Source organism: Labrus mixtus, chromosome 17 (assembly GCF_963584025.1).
Source record: "Labrus mixtus chromosome 17, fLabMix1.1, whole genome shotgun sequence".
In the NCBI taxonomy this organism is placed as follows: Eukaryota; Metazoa; Chordata; class Actinopteri; order Labriformes; family Labridae; genus Labrus; species Labrus mixtus.
This window is the reverse complement of record NC_083628.1, coordinates 19,914,731-19,923,140: the sequence shown is the minus strand read 5'-3', so window position 1 is coordinate 19,923,140 and position 8,410 is coordinate 19,914,731. Positions and strand designations below refer to the sequence as shown.

At 42.3% G+C, this 8,410-nt stretch overlaps 1 long non-coding RNA gene across 1 annotated transcript in view; it reads left to right on the top strand.

Moving 5' to 3' along the window:
* Positions 1 to 3,642: 3,642 nt before the first annotated feature.
* Positions 3,643 to 8,410, top strand: part of LOC132992148 (uncharacterized) — a 6,088-nt gene continuing 1,320 nt past the window's right edge. The window contains exons 1-2 of the long non-coding RNA XR_009676304.1: positions 3,643 to 3,822; positions 3,920 to 4,044. This is a non-coding gene — a long non-coding RNA (uncharacterized LOC132992148). The remainder of the gene's footprint in view (positions 3,823 to 3,919; positions 4,045 to 8,410) is intronic.

Genomic DNA, 8,410 nt, shown 5'->3' with positions numbered 1-8,410 from the left:
CTCACGTTTCCAGGGTTTCTACTTAACATGCTTCACTCAACAAGAAGCACAACTAATGCAGAGAGCAGGAAACAGACAATCAAACCCCCAATCATCCCGTCATTAAAACAAGTCCTCTAAAGGGCAGAAAACACACAGAGAGGTCAACTGCTGTTAACAGCTCTGTACTAACATCTGCTGGCCACACTGAAACTACACAACTGCTCTTCACTAACTGCAGGTAGAAATGGGTCTAAAGCTGAGGATGACAAATATTCAATGTTCTTATGCCTCTCCCTTCTCCTCGTCTTCCTCCTTGGCTCATGTCACACTTCTATGCAAGTCACATCTCAGAAACGTGTACAGCTAATCTCTAATCTGTGTACTTAAAGCTCTGATCCATCACCCTCCACCTCCCGCTATACCTTCTCAAAATCAGAATTGAACCCATGTTAACATCAGCCACGAGAACAAAACCTCAGAATCTCATGTTTTACACTACTTTCAAATCTGCCTTTATTTGGTCAGACTTTAAAGTGTCACAAACACAGAGAGATGGTCCTTTAATAACATCCTGTTTTATTAACACACACACAGACATACACACATAGACACACACACACACACACACACACACACACACACACACACACACACACACACACACACACACACACACACACACACTGCTGTCAGCTGTCTTAATCCCAACATGAAAGTTTACATCGTCGTGCTGATCAGCTGTTTGGATGGATTTGAAAAGTCATTGATGTATGTATGTGTGTGTGTGTGTGTGTGTTTCTTCGGGTGTGTTTGTGTGTGTGTGTGTGTGTGTGTGTGTGTGTGTGTGTGTGTGTGTGTGTGGGTGTCTTCGGGTGTGTGTGGTGTGTTTGTGTATGTGACATGATATCAAAGTTTTGTCATGCTTTCCATCTGACCCGTGTGTTGAGGGATTTTGTCAGCGGCCGCAAGGAGACGAACATTAAAATGTTATTAACTCTGACACACACACACACACACACACACACACACACACACACACACACACACACACACACACACACACACACAGACACATAAAAAAAAACAGTGACCTACCTCAAAATTGTGTTTTCTTTTTTTTTCTTTTTTCACATTAAAGGATGAGTCGTACACAAATCTTCAGGTGAGCTTCATGTGTGAACAGTGGACCTTCTCACTCTCACGTTACCTGGACTTTTTCCTTCCTGTGTAGATGTTCACAATGTTTGAGTGTATTTTGAACATTTCAGCTCTGTCTTCACAGCTACCTGGAGTATGTTTTCAGCTGTTTTTAATGTTCAAACTTATCATTTACTAACTTAAGACTTATGGTAATTAAATTATGATTTATAGTTTCATAAATATATTGTTGTTATTGTTTTCCATCAGGCATAAGTCGGGTCAAAGACAAGGGGGGGACGTTGTGAGCATGATGTCATTGCTATGACAGTAGATGATATTACTGTATGAGTACCTCAGGGAGTGAACACATACAGTGTTTGTTTCTACTGTGATGATTAACCTCCAGTTTAACTCCAACAGCTGTAGTGTTAATGAGACAGAGAGAGAGAGAGGGGGGGAGAGAGAGAGAGAGAGAGAGAGAGGGGAGGGGGGAGAGAGAGAGAGAGGGGGGGGAGAGAGAGAGAGAGAGAGAGAGAGGGGAGGGGGGAGAGAGAGAGAGAGGGGGGGGAGAGCGAGAGGAGAGAGAGAGGGGGGGAGAAAGAGAGAGAGAGGGAGAGAGAGAGAGAGAGAGAGAGAGGGAGAGAGGGAGAGAGAGAGAGAGAGAGGGGAGGGGGGAGAGAGAGAGAGAGGGGGGGAGAGAGAGAGAGAGAGAGAGAGAGAGAGGGGAGGGGGGAGAGAGAGAGAGAGGGGGGGAGAGAGCGAGAGGAGAGAGAGAGGGGGGAGAAAGAGAGAGGGAGAGAGGGAGAGAGAGAGAGAGAGAGAGAGGGAGAGAGAGAGAGAGAGACACACAGAGAGACCTCCGCCATGTGTGATCAAAACACGTCCTTCAGAAGACCTCATGATCCAGTGAAGGTTCTTACTGACCACAGACAACATGTCCTCCTACCTTCACAACACACAAATGTGAGGCTTTTGTTGTTAAACTGTTGCCTTTTTTTCTTGCACAATCATTGATGGTGGTCCAAAGACCATGATAGACCGGACCACCACATGCCATGCGGTCATTGTCCACACTAACGTAGTCAGTCTGAATCAAACTTTAACTTTGGGTCTAACGTGAACAACATCGTGGGACATTCAAATCTGTGTCATTCATGGTACATTTTGGCTCCAGATACAGCGCTGTGACCTGTGTTATACAACACAACACACACACACACACACACACACACACACACACTCACATACGCACACACACGCGCGCACACACACACACACACACACACACACACACACACACACACACACACACACACACACACACACACACAGTACTGTACATAAAGATACAGATGTCATGGCTTAAACAAATGGCACCAGGATCTTAACCACAGCTTAGTCGTCTTATCACTCCCAGTGTGTGTGTGTGTGTGTGTGTGTGTGTGTGTGTGTGTGTGTGTGTGTGTGTGTGTGTGTGTGTATGTGTGTATGTGTTTATGAATATAATAAAACAACTGCTGACAGATGAAAACAAACAGAGAAGTCAAACTGTCCTCTACTCCTCACACTCCTTGACCTGCTGATGAGTTTTAGTTAAATGAAAATAACACTGTGGTGCTGATTTATTTCTGTATAAATCCCTTGAAAACAATAAGAAAGGCTTCAGTAATGAAGTGATATTGATGTCATAAATACAAGATTTATAAGAACATATTGAATACATTTAAATTAGGGCTTTCACACTTTTAGAAAAAAACTCCAGAAAAACTCCTGATAATACCAGGAGGAGCTTCATGTGTGAACGCTAACAGACAATTGTTTCTCCTGACAGTCCTCTAGCATTTTTTCCGCAGCAAGTCTGAGTGAGCTGATGTGAGAACACAGCAGGATATTCACCGGAGAATTCACCTCGAGCCAATAGGAGGGGGAGTGATGTTTATGCGACTGCTGCACGGTGCATAGAGTGTGTACATGCCAACACTATGATCTCTGTTCTCTAATGAACCTGCTGCTGCATGTTTCCTGTTCTCCAGTATGTTCTTCTCCACTCTTTAGTCCATATTGTGATTCTGTTGGACTACATGTAGCATTGCTATAAAGACAAATATTCTCATTATAACGTCATGTAGCGGACTCTGTTGCTTCATCCGCTACTTCCAAGTTGTTTTTTTACATCACGTCTTACCTCAGGAGACCCCCCGCTCCTGAGGTAAGACGAATCTCCGGAGCTCCTGAAATGATCTAGATATTGTCCGGAGTGCATAATGTGAAACCAGCTGAAGTCTCCTCATTGAGGGTCGAGTGTTGGTTCAGTATTTGGTTCTGGAGTTACAGCGCTGCTTCTAATTAAAGGAGAGCTGATGCAGTACAAACAGGATGTGAGGAAGAGAGGGAAAAAGGTGTGCATGAGAGGAGAGTATAGAGGAGGAGAATAGATCGAGGGAACGAGGGAATGACAGCAGAGAGTCAGAAGAATAGAGAGGTGGAGAAGAGGGGAGGAGTTGAAAGAGGACATAAAGGAGAGAGGAACAAATAGAGGAGGACATCAGGAGCAAAGAGATGTAAATAACTAAAGAAGGGAGAGAGAGAGAGAGAGAGAGAGTTATGAGGAATTACTGATACGTGAACGAGGAGAGGAAAGAGAAAAAGTTTTAGAATCCGAGAGAAGACAGAAAAGTCACATTTAGCTTGAAATCAACAGTAAGTTAAACAGATTTTAAAGGATTATTATCCCTCCAGAGATGGAAAATTCTTCAACATGCAAACTGTGTTTCCTGTTTGTTAGTTTGTTTCTTAGATGATGAATGCAGCTCGTATTCACGACAAGCAGAAGCTCAGGTCGTTCTGGGAGCAGAGGATCGTTCAGCACAGCGAGCACATGGACGTGGAGGAGAACCGCGTGAGGAGCAGCTCTCTGTCACGGTCAGCCGCACAGATTTAATCACGCCTGTAGTTAAATGTTTGGTGGCTGCTGCAGTGTCTCATGGAATGACAGCTATGATCTGATCTAAATGTTGTCGGGTCTCATTTCTGACCTCCTTTTCATGGAGTCACATCATCACATAGAAGAGCTGCGGGTTAATCAAAGTGAAGCGCTGCATAAATCCTCAGAGATAAACTCAACTCAGAGGGGTTGTGATGAATGCTTTTCACTAAATATGTTCACTTCTCTAAACTTCATCATCTGGATTGTGACCGAACCAGTGAGTGGTCGGTGAATTCATCTTCTTCAGAGTCTTTAACAACTACTGAAGTTTCTCCAAAGTGAGCCGGGATCCTTCCTGCGTCATAAAAATGAAACATGTAAAAACATCCTCCACTGAAAAAAACATACATTTAAATCAAGCTCAATATCCATACTGCATTGATCGCAAAACAAGGAGAAGAAATCCTTAGTATTGGTATTTTTTTGTATTTATTTATTTGCACAGTAAGGGAAAAAAACAAATTAAACAAATAACAAAACAGACAACATTCAGAAAACTCAGAGCGTAAAAGAGCGTATTTGAAGCCTCCACGTAAATAATGCTAAGATATCACCAAATTTAAAAAAACTAAACAAGTGCTCTGGCACTTTAAATAAGCATATTTAAAATATTCCAGATCCAGCCTGTTTGCTCTTTAGTAGAGGTTAAAAGAGAACCACCACGTCTTTTTCAAGATGAATGAAGAATATCTTTGATGACTGAAATGTATGTTAGAAATTCTACATGGTTTTGGTCCATTGCAGAGAAAAAGAATGGAGTTTTATTTTGATGCTTATAAGTTAGATTATTTTGTTTGTAGAGCTGAGAAGAGAAGTAAGCATGCTTAATTAATTGTCCGTGTGCAGTGCCAAATATTCTTCTTATCATTTGTATTTCTCTGTATTTTTTTATTTCTTCACTTGTTATCAGCGTCCTGAGCCTCTCTTTGGCAGAATTATTGCACAACTAAAACAAAATGAAAAGGTTTTAGAATGGATGCAAAGAGCTAGCCTAAAAAGTGAAATGATAAAACATGTTGTTAAAACAAAGTCTATGTTTGTTTTTTTATATTTACTGGTCAATCTGAACTTTAACTGAACAGCAGAAGAACTCAATGTTACTCTTCATGAGGGGTGAAATGTTACGTCACCTCCTTTATGAACTGCTTCTAAGTCAGTCTGCGTTTCTTCTAAACCGTCCGTGCTGTGTTTTAATCCGTGCTGGACAGATCCCATGCAGCTGCCTTTCATTACTGCTAGTTAACGTGAGCTCAAGCTTCTGCTGGTACGCTACAGCTGACTGATATCCTCTAGGTGTTGCAGGGTTTTCCCCAGTTAATGTCAAGCAGAATAAGTTCAGACAAGCTGTGTGTGAGGTGACCATCAGGGAATGTTCTGTAACTCAATTCAACAGGTGACTGCACATGAACCTCTTTCTTCACTACACCTAAACACACTTCTGTGAGCGTGATTGTTCTGTGACCTTTGACATCAAGTGTTTTTAAATTTCTTTCTACTCCATACAGGTATTCAAATATTGAAATGTTTTTTCAAGGACGCATGAAGCCAAGGAGAGGTGAACAAAAATGAAGCGATGAAGGTTGTGGTAGTCAATCAATCAAGCATTATTTGTTTAGTGCCAATCCATAACAAGTGTTATCTCAAGACACTCTACAAAAAGCAGGTAAAATACCTTACTTATTGCTATATCACAGAGACCCAGTTTTATCCTTTTAATAGGCAGAAATCTTGGGCAAATCCAGGCTCATGACGGGACAGCCAAAACTGCAGCTTGTAGATAGGATAGGGGGAGATGGGATAAGATGCAGGAAGAGGGATATGGGGGGGGTTGGTTGTTCAGGCAGGCCGTCCACCAATGGTCCCGAGGAACCTAAGAAAGCTCAGGAGCTCCCAGGAAAACATGTGGTAGTTGTACCGACAAGAATGTAAAACTACTTTCAGCCCTGCTCTTCATTTGGCATCTTTAGAAGTTGTAATATTACCACCAGCCTCAAGACTGAAGCAGGGCCTTCACTGCAGCCATGTAAAAGCTTAGATTACAGTTTACACTTAAAGATCTCTGTTATGTTCTCTATGGCAGCACATACAGTCATACACAAATTCATAAATGCATAGACCCCACTCTCCAGAGATGCACGGCTGAATATGTTGCACAACATGTTGAGTCAACTCTACGACATGTTGGTTCTTTGGTTCTTCAGCAAATGTAAGGTCGTTCATTGTTTACCCTGAGTACCACATTTTAACCCTTTACCAACCGTCTGATATGATAGCTTATCTTCAAAGATAAAGTCAGACATCATCACGTCATGGTGCAGAAAAGTTTAAGAGCTCGATGTTTTTCTTTCTGAGTGACAGCGTCAGAGATTTATTCTGTATCATGTCGTTTCTGCCTCTCAGTGAAGTTGCAGAAGTTTAACTCAACCATCCATGTTTTCCTCTGATAGATTCACATCTTACTTTGTGTCTTTTGCAATATTCAAAAAAAGTATCCTCTCAAAATTCAGCCTGACATACTTGACATCTTTATGAAACTTTGGGATATTTCCTACAAAGTTTTTCAGGGTTTGAATAAAGTTTCAGACTGGATGAAGAGCAGGGTCAGAGAGGAGGGGAAAGGAGCATCAAAAATAAACTTTATCACCGTCCCCGGTCGGTCTCTCTCCGCTGTATAACTTGATTAGTTTGGAAAGGAGCCGTGGTCATGTTCGCAGCTCGTCCGTCTGTCAGCACGTGGAGCCTGAGAATGTTGATTAGCGGCATCTCGACTTCACATGTGGATCCTGGAGATCAGCATGCGGACAGACGAGCAGATTAAGCACACATGACGGAGCGTGCTGACAGACGAACTCACTTACACAGACACAACAATATTAATCCTGTCACAGCACACAGACACACACACACACACACACACACACACACACACACACACACACACACACACACACACACACACACACACACACACACACACACACACACACACACACACACACACACACACACATTGTTCCTCGTGCTCTGTAACACAATTATTAGCCCTGACAGCTCTGACTGCAGATCAACTTTCACTGGATGTCTGCACGATTAATTTAAGCCCAGGAGTTATGGTGTCAGGCTAAATACTGGCCTCAGGATGTTCTGACTAAACGTCCGCTCAGTCGGCCTTCCAGTCACTGAGTACAGACGAGACAAAGATGAGTACAAAGGGCTTTCTTCTTTAAAGTCATTTTATAAACAGTCTTATGTCATTGAGGTTACCTAGCTGACTCGACACAAACCTCCAGTTATGGGGAACATGTCGGAGGAAAAGGCAGCGTCCATTACAAAGGACGGACAAAGAGGAATACACTGGATGGGACACTAATCTCGATTAATGTCTAAGAATATTTATAGTAACATTTATGAAAAGCAATATTGAATTATTTAGGAAAATAGGGAGAGCGCCCAAATAACTCAGGTGTGAATTAAATCATTTAAAATGTTTGTTGTTAATTTTTTACACCAATGCATCACGTTTCTGTCTTGTGTGGTTCTTGGGGGGGCTCAGCTTTTTTTTTAAATACAAAAGGGGCCTCTGAGGTAGTGTTGTAGTCAAGACCAAACTTACCAAGACCAAGACAAACCCGAGACCAGAGTGCTCCGAGACCGAGACAAGACCAAGACATTTAGGGATCGAGATTGAGACAAGACCATAAATATCTCTGAAAAATCATTTGTTGTTTAGTGTGTTTGTCACTCATTTAGACCGTAACACAGGGAAGGTTGCGGCCGTAACCCTGGGATAAAAATCAAATTATGAATTGAAGTTATTTGTTCTTTTAAAAAGAGGCGTTTTCCTTCTAATCTCAGTGATGACGTGGAAAGCTATCCTATCAGCGGAGGTCTTGACCGATCTTGACTTAAAATCTGGAGTCCGCCCAGTCTGAGACCGAGACAAGACCGAATAAAAATGATTTCGATTCTGAGACGAGACCAAGACCTTGAAAAAGTGGGGTCGAAACCAAAAAAAAAAAAAAGAAGAGTTTTCTTTGACACTGATGGCCTGGAGGTTTGTTAGCACAGATGTGTCGTTGTGTTTTACAGTGTATATAATAGTTGCAACGTTCTGAATTGTGATCACATAAACCAGCGAGCAATGCTTCGGCTCCTTAAACTTTCAGATTCATGAACTGGTATCAAATTTAACTTCACAGATCCTACTACTGCCATCTCACCTTAAGAGCCCAAGGTTCTGCAGTCTGACCGGCTGCTAATTTAACTTCCTTCCCTCTCTCCATCTCCATGTCCCCCCCCCCC